Here is a 12,468-nt window from a genome sequence, read left to right as displayed (position 1 = left end):
AAGCGCCGAAGGAGGGGACGGGGCGCGCAACCGCAAGGGAGGCTGGATTGGCCAGCGGAGACTGAGGCGGCACAGCCCAGCGCGCGTGAGGGGCGGAGCCTGGGAGGGGGCGGGGCCTGGAAATAGTGTAAAGAGAAAAGAGAAACTTCTTCTTTCAAAAACTCAGGCAGATCAACTAGGCCAAAATATGTTTAAAAAGGTTTCAAAAGGAAAACTATAAAGTAAAAGAGGAGGGAATTGTGGGAAGTAGAAAAGTTCCTGTGGTCCCAGCTCCACGGGAGGTTAAGTGGGAGGACTGCTTGAGCCGAGTTCAAGGGTGCAATGAGCTATGATTGTGCCACTGCACTCCAGCCTGGGTGACAGAGGGAGACCCTATTTGTAACAAAAACAGTTTGGGGCCAGATACAGTGGCTCATGACTCTAATCCCAGCACTTTGGGAGGCCAAGGCAGGCGGATGACGCGGTCAGGAGGTTGAGACCAGCCTGACCAATAGGGTGAAACCCTGTCTCTACTAATTAGCTGGGCGTGGTGGCGCCTGCTTGTAATCCCAGCTGCAGGTCTGCACCACTATGCTTGACTAATTTTCTTAAATTTCGCATAGACGGTGTCTTGCTATATTGCCTAGGCTGATGATCTCAAACTCCTGGCCTCGGGTAGTGTTGAAAATAGATTCTCGGTACCGCAAAGAAAAATCAGCACTGAGACAAAGGCACTTTCAGCAACACAATTTTTTACTTCCTACACTGCAGGAAGGGTACTCCTGGTAGCCGTTGTGCCACAAGAGAACAATGAGCAAAGGAGGAAACAGGCGAGCTGATCCCAGTTCCGTTCCATCACACAAGAAGCAGAGGCCAAGGTGAAATTTGATGTGCAAGAAATTGACAGGGGGAAAAAAAAAGCCTGTGAAGAATAAAAGAAAGCGGGAGCAAGAATAAGCATGGATGGGCCGGATGAGGTGGCTCACACCTGTAATCCCAGCACTTAAGGAGGCCAAGGCAGGCAGATTACCTGAGGTCCAGACTTTGAGACCAGCCTGGACAACATGGCGAAACCCCATCTCTACTAAAAATACAAAAACTAGCCTGGTGTGGCTGTGGGTGCTTGTAATCCCAGCTACTTGGGAGGCTGAGGCAGGAGAATCGCTTGAACTCAGGAGGGGGAGGTTGCAGTGACCTGAGATCATGCCACTACACTCCAGCCTGGGTGACAGAATGAGCGAGACTCTGTCTCAAAAAAAATAATGATAAAAAAATTTTTCTTAAAAAGTATTTTAAAAAGGCATGGATGGACAACATGGCTCATGCCTATAATCCCAGCACTTTGAGAAGCGAAGGCAGGAGGATCACTTGAGGCCAGGAGTTCAAGACCAGCCTGGCCAACATGGTGAGACCCTGTCTCTACAAAAAAATAAAATTATTAGCTGGATATAGTGGTATGGGTGTGTAGTCCTGGCTACTTGGGAGGCCGAGGTGGGAGGATTGCTTGAGCCCAGGAGGTGGAGGCTGCAGTGAACCATGATCTAGCCACTGCACTCCAAATCCTATCTAAAATAAAAATAAAAATAAAATAAATAGGGCCGGGCGCGGTGGCTCACGCCTGTAATCCCAGCACTTTGGGAGGCCGAGGCGGGTGGATCACAAGGTCAAGAGATCGAGACCATTCTGGTCAACATGGTGAAACCCCGTCTCTACTAAAAATACAAAAAATTAGGGGGGCACGGTGGTGCGTGCCTGTAATCCCAGCTACTCAGAAGGCGGAGGCAGGAGAATTGCCTGAACCCAGGAGGCGGAGGTTGTGGTGAGCCGAGATTGTGCCATTGCACTCCAGCCTGGGTAACAAGAGTGAAACTCCATCTCAAAATAAATAAATAAAATAAATAAACAAAACGAATATTCATGGAGAGCGTACTGACCACAGTGCAGGTCTGACAACTGTTTGAAAGCTCTATGGAGAGCCCAGAGAAGGCTGTCCACATAGGAGCTGTTTGTAAGGCAGGAATGGCCTGAATCTGGAATTTATGGCATGCAGAGCCATTGGCTGGCACAGCCTGGGAAGAGCATGCCTCAGCATGAAGCCTGTGGTGGGCCCAAGTGTGTAGCAGTTGGAGTGTCTTGGCCAGCCACACCTCTCGAAGTTGGCTCTCTCTTTTTTTTTTGAGACAGTCTCACTCTGTCACCCAGGCTGGAGCACAGGGCACAATCTTGGCTCACTGCAACCTCTGCCTCCCAGGTTCAAGTAACTCTCCTGCCTCAGCCTCCCAAGTAGCTAGGACTACAGGCACGCACCACCACACTTGGCTAATTTTTGTATTTTTAGAGGAAGTGGGGTTTCACCGAGTTGGCCAGGCTTGTCTTGAACCCCTGATCTCAAGTGATCCACCTGCCTCAGCCTCTCAAAGTGCTGGAATCATAGGCATAAGCCGCTATACCTGCCCCAGTATATATATTTTGAATGAATGAATGAATGACTGGACACTCAAATAATGTTAGCTATTGGTATCTTTTCACAAACAATAGGCCCACAGCAAATATATTTTCCCAAATAAAAAGGAAGTCTTCACCACAGAGATTAATTATTTCACCACTCCAGAAAAAAAAAGATGAAAACTTTTAAAAGTGTGTTTTCTAGACTGGGCATGGTGGCTCATGCCTGTAATCCCAGCACTTTGGGAGGCCAAGGCAGGCAGATCACCTGGGGACAGGAGTTCGAGACCAGCCTGACTAACATGGAGAAACTCCCTCTCTATGAAAAATGCAAAATTAGCCAGGTGTGGTGGTGCATGCCTGTAATCCCAGCTACTCAAGGGGCTGAGGCAGGAAAATTGCTTGAACGTGGGAAGCAGAGTTTTCAGTGAGCCAAGATTGTGCCACTGCACTCCAGCCTGGGTAGCAAGAGGCAAAACTCCATCTTAAAAAAAAAAGTGTTTTGTGGTGGAGCACAGTGGCTCATGCCTATAATTCCAATGCTTTGTGAGGCCAATGTGGGATGATCACTTGAGGCCAGGAGTTACAAACCAGCCTGAGCAACATAGCAACCCTATCTCTACAAAAAATAAAAATACAAAATGAGCCAGGCATGATGGTACATGACTGTAATCCCAGCTACTCAGGAAAGTTGAGGCAGCAGAAATCGCTTGAACCCATGAGGTGGAGGTTTGAGCAAGCCAAGATCAAGCCATTTTACTCCAGTCTGGACAGTAAGATGAAACTTCATCACACACAAACACACACAAATTAGCCAGGCATGGTGGTATGTACCTGTAGTCCCAACTACTCAGCAGGCTGAGGTAAGGATTGCTTGAGCCCAGGAAGTCAAGGCTACAGTGAGCTATGATCACACCACTGCACTCCAGCCTGGGCAACAGAGTGAGACCCTGTCTCAAAAATAATAATAAAATAAAAGTTGAATTTTTTTTTCTTTTTGAGACAGAGTCTTGCTCTGTCATCTAGGCTGGAGTGCAGTGACATAATCTTGGCTCACTGCAACATCTGCCTACTGGGCTCAACTGATTCTTCTGCCTTAATCTCCTGAATAGCTGGGATTACAGGTGTGCAACACCATGCTTGGCCAATTTTTGTATTTTTAATGGAAACAAGGTTTCACCCTGTTGGCAAGGCTGGTCTCAAACTCCTGACCTCAAGTGATCAGCCTGCCTCAGCCTCCCAAAGTGCTGGGATTACAGGCATGAGCCACCATAGTCAGCCAAAAGTTCATTTTTTTCTCCCCTGAGATGGAGTCTTAATCTGTCATCCAGGCTAGAATGCAATGATGCCATCTCAGCTCCCTGTAACCTCTGCTTCCTGGGTTCAAGTGATTCTCCTGCTTCAGCCTCATGAGTAGCTGGGAGTACAGGTGCATGTCACCACAGGCTGGCTAATTTTTGTATTTTTAGTAGAGAAAAGGTTTTGTCATATTGTCAGGCTGTTCTCAAACTCCCAACCTCAGTTGATTCACCTGCCTTGGCCTCCCAAAGTGTTGGGATTACAGGTGTGAGCCACTCCATCTAGCCAGTTGAATTTTTTAATAAATAAAACGGACAAAATGTTTGATCTATTTAGCAGGTACAGGTGCAGGTTTTATTGTGGAGCGCTGAGGTCTGGGCTTTGAGTGTAGCCATGACCAAATAGTGAACATTGTACTCAATAGAATATTCACCCCTCGCCCTCCTCCCATCTTTTGGAGTCTTCAGTGTCTATTTTTCCTCCTGTGTACCTATTGTTTAACTCCCACACATGAGAACCATCAGTATTTGACTTTGTTTCTAAGTTATTTCACTGAGGATATGGCCTCGGTTCTATCCACAGTTGCCATGCTGTGTGGAAGCCCAGATCACAGGGAGAGGCCACATCTTGATCTTCCAATCCACAGTCCCAGCACAGGTTTCAGATGACAGTCAACATCAGTTGCCAGACGTGAGACTGAAGAAGGCTTTGCGATGACTCCAGCCCCAGCCGCTGCAACAGCATGAGAGACCCTGAGTGAAAATCACCTACCTCAACCCAGTCAACTCCCAGACCATGAAAAAAAAAACCAGATTGTTATTTAAAGCACTAAAGTTTTGGGGTTATAGATTATGCAGTAAGAGTACCTTCAATATCTTCCTTTCCTTCTAGCTTTCAAATCGCTTACTCACTAAACCTAGTCTCTCTTGGAAGACCTTCTCTGCCTTAATCAACATTTTCCCTCTAGACCCAGCAAGAGGTAGGTTGGGTTTTCTTCCTACTCTTCATGGCCACTCAGAAACAATTTCTTCTTCTATATCCTCTTCTTTCTTCTTCTTCTTCTTTTTTTTTTTTTTTGACGGAGTCTCACTCTGTCGCCCAGACTGTAGTGCAGTAGTGCAATCTCAGCTCACTGCAACCTCTGCCTCCGGGGTTCAAGCGATTCCCCAGCCTCAGCCTCCTGAGTAGCTGGGATTACAGGTGCCTGCCACCCATGCCTGGCCAATTTTTGTAGTTTTAGTAGAGACAGGGTTTTACCATCTTTGTCCAGCTGGTCTTGAACTTCCGACCTCAGGAGATCCACCCACCTCAGCCTCCCAAAGTGTTAGGATTACAGGCATGAGCCACTCTGCTCGGCCAGATTCTTCTTTTTATTCTATTTCTTCTTCCTCCTCTTCCTTCTGCTTCTTCTTCTACTTCTTCCTCTTCCTCCTCCTTCTGCTTCTTCTCCTTCTTTTTCTTCCTCTTCCTCCTCTTTCTCTTTGACAGGGTCTCACCTCCACATGCTCACGTGATTCTCCCACCTCAGCCTCCTGAAGCAACCCTACTCCCACAATAACTGCATTAACGCATTAAGTCAGAGTCTTCGTGACCTAATCACCTCTTAAAGGTCCCACCTCTCCACGTCGTTGTATTGGGGATTAGGTTTCCAACACATGAGCTTTGGGGGATACATTCAAACGATAACATTCTGCCCCTGACTACCCAAATTCATGTCCTCACATGCAAAATACATTAATTCCATCCCAATAGCTCCAAAAGTCTTAACTTGTTTCAGGCCAAATCAAAAGTTTAAAGTTCAGAGTCTCATCTAAATCAGATATGGCTAAGACCCATGGCACAATTCATCCGGAGGCAAATTTTCCTTTCCCTGTGAGCCTGTGAAATAATAATAAAAATAAAGTGATGTGCCTCCAAAATACAATAGTAAGACAGATATAGGGTGGATACTTCCTTTCTTTTTTTCTCTGAGACACTGTTTCACTCTTGTTGCCCAGGTTGGAGTTCAATGGCATGATCTCAGTCCATTGCAACCTCCACATCCTGGGTCAAAGTGATTCTCCTGCTTCAGGCTCCCAAGGAGCAGAGATTACAGGTAGCTGCCACCACACCTGGCTAATTTTTTGTATTTTTAGTAGAGACGGGGTTTCACCATGTTGGTCAGGCTGGTCTTGAACTCCTGACCTCAGGGGATCCACCCACCTCGGCCTCCCAAAGTGCTGTGGTTACGAGCATGAGCCACCATTCCCAGCAGACATTTTCCTTTCAAAAAGGAGAAATAGGCCAAAAGAAAGAAGAAGTCCAAAGTAAGTCCAAAACCCAGCAAGGCAGACAAATTAAACATTAAGACTCCAGAATAATCTTTTATTTCCTGTACTGCTACCTGGACACATTGGGAGGGTTGAGTCCTCAAAGCCTAGGGCAGCCCTGCCCCTCTAGAGCTAGCAGTATAGGGTTACTATGCTGCTGTGCCTGCTGGGCTCAGTTCATGAAGAAGCTCTCATGGGCTGAAATATGTGCCTTCAGCTCTCCCAGGCTGGAGTTGCACATTGTTAACTCTACAGTTCAGCCAGTCGCAGTGGCTCATGCCTGCAATACCAGCACTTTGGGAGGCCGAGGTGGGTGAATCACCTGAGGTCAGGTGTTAGAGACCAGCCTTGCCAACATGGTGAAAACCCGTCTCTACTAAAAATACAAAAATTAGCTGGGCCTGGTAGCACACGCCTGTAATCCCAGCTATTGGGAGTTTGAGGCAGAATAATCACTTGAAACTGGGAAGCAGAGGTTGCAGTGAGCAGAGATCATGCCACGGCACTCCAGCCTGGGAGACAGAGTGAGACTCCATCTCAAAAAAAGTAAAATAAATAAATAAATAAATACTAGATTAGGGTTATACTTTTTGGGGTTTTGAACTGCCATGTCAATAGTCTGGTAATCAATCTCTCATTTTATTACAAGTGATTATGACTTTTTTCAGAAGGGAAATGATATGATAAATCTGATGCTTAAAGATATTTATCAGATGGTAGTATGTGTAGCACACTAAAGAAATGAAAGAATAAAAGAGATGCAAACTCTTGCATTAGCCATGGTATGAGATGTTAAGGACCCCAACTTTATTAAGTCACACTTAATAAGTTGCTTGCACCCGGGAGGTGGAGATTGCAGTGAGCCGAGATTGCACCACTGCACTCCAGCCTAGCGACAGAGCAAGACTGTCTCAAAAAACAAACAACTCTACAGTTGTTGGGTCTCAGAGGTGGCCCCACTCTTGCAGCTCCATTAGGCATTGCCCTGGTTGGGGTCTTTGCAGTAGCTCCACCTCTATGACAAACTTCTGCCTGGGGCTCCTGGCTGTTAAATACATGTTTTGAAATCTAGGTGGAGGCAACAATAGCCCCACAGCTCATATGCTCTGCACATATGCTGAGTTAACACTGTGTGGATGCTGCCATGGTTTATAAACCCGTATCTTCTGGAGTGGTGACTGGACCCACTCAAGCTATTGAAGTTGGTTTTATTCGTCCATTCTCATGCTGCTAATGAAGACATACCTGAGACTGGGTAATTTATTTAAAATGAGGTTTAATGGACTCACTGTTTAGGATGGCTGGGGAGGCCTCACAATCATGATGGAAGGCAAAGGCACATCTTACATGGCAGCAGGCTAGAAATTGTCTGAAGGGGAACTACCCTTTTATAAAACCATCAGACCTCATGAGACATATTCACTATCATGAGAACAGCATGGGAAAAACTAGCTCCCATAATTCATTTACCTTCTACTGGGCCCCTCTCATAACACAGGGGGATTATTGGAGCTAAAATTCAAGATGAGAGTTGGGTGGGGACACAGCCAAACCATATCACTGGATTTTCCCCAGGTTCCCCCATATAAGTCAGTGGATGCAGATGGATACTTGTGACAAAGGGCACCACTGAGGTCCAGACACTGAGCACACTGAAGTCCCAGCTCCTACCTTGTCAGGATCCCCAGTCCCACCTGACAGGACCTCTGCTCAAACATCTCCCTGTTCAGGAGGTGCCCATATATTCAAAAGAGTTTTCATAATTTTCTTCCTTTTTTTTTTTTTTTTTGAGATAGAGTCTGACTTGTTGCCCAGGCTAGAGTGCAGTAGCATGATCTTGGCTCATTGCAACATCCACCTCCCAGGTTCAAGTGATTCTCATGCCTCAGCCTCCTGAGTAACTGGGATTACAGGTGCGCAACTCTACACCGGGCTAATTTTTTGTATTTTGAGTAGAGATGGGTTTTTGCCATGTTGGCCAGGCTGATCTCAAACTCCCAACCTCAAATCATTCACCCGTTATGGCCTCCTAAAGTGCTGGGATTACAGACCTGAGCCAAGATTAGGCCATAACCCTGGCCAAGATTAGGCCTAATTTTAAAGTAACCTGGAGCATAGAAAATGTTTCTGCAATTATTAATCATTTTTTTTCTTTTTTTTGAGACAGAGTCTCACTCTGTCACCCAAGCTGGAGTGCCCTGGCATGGTCATGGCTCACTAAAGCCTCAATCTCTTGGGCTCAAGTGATCTTCCTGCCTCAACCTTTCAAGAGCTGGGATTACACGCATGCGCCACCATGCCAAGCTAATTTTTTAGTTCTTGTAGAGACAGGGGTCTCACTATGTTGCCCAGACTGATTTTGAACTCTTGGTCTCAAGAGATCCTCCCACCTTGGCTCCCCAAATGCTGGGATTACAGGCATGAGCCACCACACCTGGCCTCACATATTAGGATGTATAAAACACCAAAGATCTTTTGAAGGAGTAGAGCAAACCAGTAATTTTTAAAGAAGAAAGTAGTGGGAATGTCTAGTACAACCAAAATCAGGCATCGAAGTCAGCACTTAAACACTGCAGGCTGGGCACAGTGGCTCACACTTGTAACCTCCATACTTTGGAAGGCACAGGCAGGAGGATTGCTTGAGCCCTGGGATGCAGAGGTTGCAGTGAGCTATGATCATGTCACTGTATTCCAGCCTGGAAGACACAGTGAAACCTTGTCTCAAAAATAAACAAACAAATAAATAAATAAACACAGAACCAGTGCTACTTTGGCAGCACATATACTAAAATTGGCATGACATGGAGAAGAAGCATGCTCCCTGTGAAAGGATGACACACAAATTCATAAAGCATTCCATATTTTAAAAAGTATTTCAGAACCAAGAGAATAAATGAATCAAAAGAAAGGGAAGACCTTGGTGATTCCTTTCATATTAGAAAATATTGGCCAGGCACAATGGCTCACGCCTGTAATCTCAACATTTTGGGAGGCTGAGGTGGGTGGATCACTTGAGGTCAGGCGTTTGAGACCAGCTGCCAACATGGTGAAACCCTGTCTCTGCTAAAAATACAATTAGCCAGGTATGGTAGTGGGTGCCTGTAATCTAGCTACTTGGGAGGGCGAGGCAGGGAGAATGGCTTGAACTAGGGAGGTGGAGGTTGCAGTGAGCTGAGATCAAGCCACTGCACTCCAGCCTGTGTGACAGAGTGAGACTCCATCTAAAACAAAAAAATAATCAATAAAAAGAAAGAAATAAATAATTTTCATTCCGAGTTTGGCGAGAAGACTGAACTGTGGCCTGGTGACTGGCACACACATTTTAGAGTTCATAGTGTGTTCTCTCGGAAACTGTTTTAGCCAAAATAGTGTCATCATCTCTGGCCACTCACTTTATTCAAAAGACTTGACTCAGAATGACTATTTATGGAAATCACCTTCAACTCTAGCCTCAAACGACACAAACATTGTAGTTCTAAAGATATTAAAAAACAGGTAATTAAGGTAATTAAAAAGCACCGAAGGGCCAGATACCATGTCTCTCACCTGTAATCACAGCACATTGAGAGTCTGAGGTAAAAGAATCACTTGAGGCCAGGAGTTTGAGACCAGCCTGGGCAACATAGTGAGACCCTGTCTCTGTGAAATAATTTTAAAAATTAGCTGGGCATGGTGGTGTGTCCCTTTTGTCCCAACTACTCCAGAGGTTGAAATTGAAGGATGACTTGAGGCCAGGAGTTTGAGGTTGCAGTGATCCAGGATTGTACCACTGTACTCCAGCCTGGGTGACAGGAAAAAAAGATAAAGGAAGCAAGGAAGAGCTTCTCTTCAAATACTCCCATATCATTTGGGGCAATTACAAGATTCCGGAAAACCTACCTTGAGTACCTTTTTGGATGTATGCTTATGAAAAAACAAATCTCTAAGTAACTAATAGAAAGACTAAAAGGAAAGGATCCTAGGGGACATATGGTTTTACTTCCCTATTTTATTTATTTATTTAGATGGAGTCTCACTCTGTTGCCCAGGCTGGAGTGCAGTAGCACAATCTCGGCCCACTGCAACCTCCACCTCCCAGGTTCAAGCGATTCTCCTGCCTCAGCCTCCTGAGTAGCTGGGATTACAGGCACCTACCACCATGCCTGGCTAGTTTTTGTATTTTTAGTAGAGACAGGGTTTCACCATGTTGGCCAGGATGGTCTTAATCTCTTGACCTCGGGATCTGCTCACATTGCCCTCCCAAAGTGCTGGTATGACAAGTGTGAGCAAAGGTGCCTGGCTCCCTAATTTTAAACATGAGAAAATTGGGTACCAAAGAGAAAGTAACTCACCAGGTAAAAAGAGAAGAGCCTCTCTTACCACAGGGGGTCTTCCCATTGGAAAACCGGCAAAACTTGTTCCCTGCCTGAATTCGTGAAGATCTTAGCCCAAAATAGAATAGAAACGTCTCCACTTCAAAGGACAACTGGTTTGTCTTTGCCTTTTCCATCCCTTTCAGCAAGCAGTGTTTCTCAACTTTGTGTTTGTGCAAACTCTTGAGCAGCATAAACTCCTGAGCTAAGAGACACTCCACTCTGTTTGCAATTGAGGGCAAAGGCTGGAATCCTTGGGCACAGCTCCAAACTCCTTTTCCAGAAGTCTGGGGTGGCAGGAAAAAAAAAGCATTAATTAATTGATTTATTAATTTATTTATTTTCAGACAGAGTCTCACTCTGTCATTTAGGCTGAGTGCAATGACGCCATCTTGGCTCACTGCAACCTCCACCTCCTGGGTACAAGCTATTCTCCTGTATCAATCTCTCAAGTAGCTGGGATTAAAGGCATGCGCTTGAGGTTAGAAGTTCAAGACCAGCCTGGCCAACATGGTGAAACCCCATCTCTACTAAAAATACAAAAATTAACCAGGCATGATGGCTGGCACCTTCAATCCCAGGAACTCGGGGGAGTCTGAGGCATGAGAATTGCTTGAACCCAGGAGGCAGAGGTTGCAGTGAGCTGAGATCGCTCCACTGCACTCCAGCCTAGGGGAAAGAACAATGCTCTGTCTTAAGGGGGAAAAAAAAAATGGAGAATTGGAAAGTTGTATCTATAGGCATTCAGTGAAATCTAATGTTGAGACAAGGAAGGTCCTCTTTCCGCCATCTTTCCCTGCCGCCACAATGGTGCGCCTGAACCTCCTGACTGATGCTCTCAAGAGCATCAGCGGCCGGGCGCAGTGGCTCAAGCCTGTAATCCCAGCACTTTGGGAGGCCGAGGCGGGTGGATCACGAGGTCAAGAGATCGAGACCATCCAGGTCAACATGGTGAAACCCCGTCTCTACTAAATATATAAGAAAAATTAGCTGAGCCTGGTGGCGTGTGCCTGTAATCCCAGCTACTCGGGAGGCTGAGGCAGGAGAATTGCCTGAGCCCAGGAGGTGGAGGTTGCGGTGAGCCGAGATCGCGCCATTGCACTCCAGCCTGGGTAACAAGAGCGAAACTCCATCTCAAAAAAAAAAAAAAAAGAAGAAGAGCATCAGCAATGCCAAAAAGAGAGGCAAACGCCAGGCGCTTATTAGGCCTTGCTCCAAAGCCGGGTTCTCACTGTGATGATGAAGCATGGTTACATTGGCGAATTTGAAATCACTGACAATCACAGAGCTGGGAAAATTGCTTCGAACCTCACAGGCAGGCTAAACAAGCGTACAGTGATCAGCCCCAGATTTGATGTGCAACTCAAAGATACAGATAAATGGCAGAATAATCTGCTTCCATCCCACCAGTTCAGTTTCATTGTACTGACGACCTCAGCTGGCATCGTGGACCATGAAGAAACAAGATGAAAACACACAGAAGGAAAAATCCTGGGATTCTTTTTCTAGAGATGTAATTACATATATTTACAAATAAAATGCCTCATGGAAAAAAAGAGAGAGAAAAGAAAGGGAAAAAATGGAGAGTGAATAAAAGCGACACTTCAAGAGTTTAGCTGGTGTTTTTATCAGAGATAGTGTTTCTTGGACTCTTCTCCATTAAAAAAGTGGCCAGGTATAGTGACTCGTTCTTGTAATTCTACACTTTGGGAAGCCAAGGCAGGATGATTGCTTGAGGCCAGGAGTTCAAGACCAGCCCGGGCACCATAGCAAAACTCTATTGCTCCAAAACTGATTTTTTTCAGATTAGCCAGGTGCAGTGCTGCACACCTGTAGTCCCAGCTACTTTGGGGGCTAAGACGTGATGATCGCTTGAGCCCAGGATGTGGGGTTGCAGTCAGTCGGGATCTCACCACTGCATTCCAGCCTAAATGATAGAGCAAGACCCTGTCTCTAAAATTTTTAAATTGCCCTTGGAATTAAGATTCATATATATTCCCTGAGGTTTCCAGGATATCAAGAAAAGAAAAAGGAGGCAGAAAGAAAGAGAAGAAAAGGAAAAACTGAGCAAGAATGGAAGAAGG

General features: G+C 45.7%; 1 non-coding gene and 1 pseudogene across 2 annotated transcripts in view; one reads left to right on the top strand and one right to left on the bottom strand.

The window, feature by feature from the left end:
• Positions 1-3,996: 3,996 nt before the first annotated feature.
• LOC108588795 (uncharacterized) overlaps positions 3,997-12,468 on the bottom strand; it is a 46,635-nt pseudogene continuing 38,163 nt past the window's right edge. Inside the window, exon 9 of the transcript XR_013521695.1 lies at positions 3,997-4,455. The product of XR_013521695.1 is annotated as an uncharacterized LOC108588795 (transcript). The remainder of the gene's footprint in view (positions 4,456-12,468) is intronic.
• Positions 8,795-8,898, top strand: LOC118145287 (U6 spliceosomal RNA). Its single transcript, XR_004730413.1, has one exon. It is a non-coding gene; the product is annotated as a U6 spliceosomal RNA (small nuclear RNA).

The sequence above is a fragment of the Callithrix jacchus genome, chromosome 8, assembly GCF_049354715.1.
Source record: "Callithrix jacchus isolate 240 chromosome 8, calJac240_pri, whole genome shotgun sequence".
Classification (NCBI taxonomy): domain Eukaryota; kingdom Metazoa; phylum Chordata; class Mammalia; order Primates; family Cebidae; genus Callithrix; species Callithrix jacchus.
The sequence above is the reverse complement of the archived record's forward strand: the minus strand, read 5'-3'. Positions and strand labels throughout refer to the sequence as shown.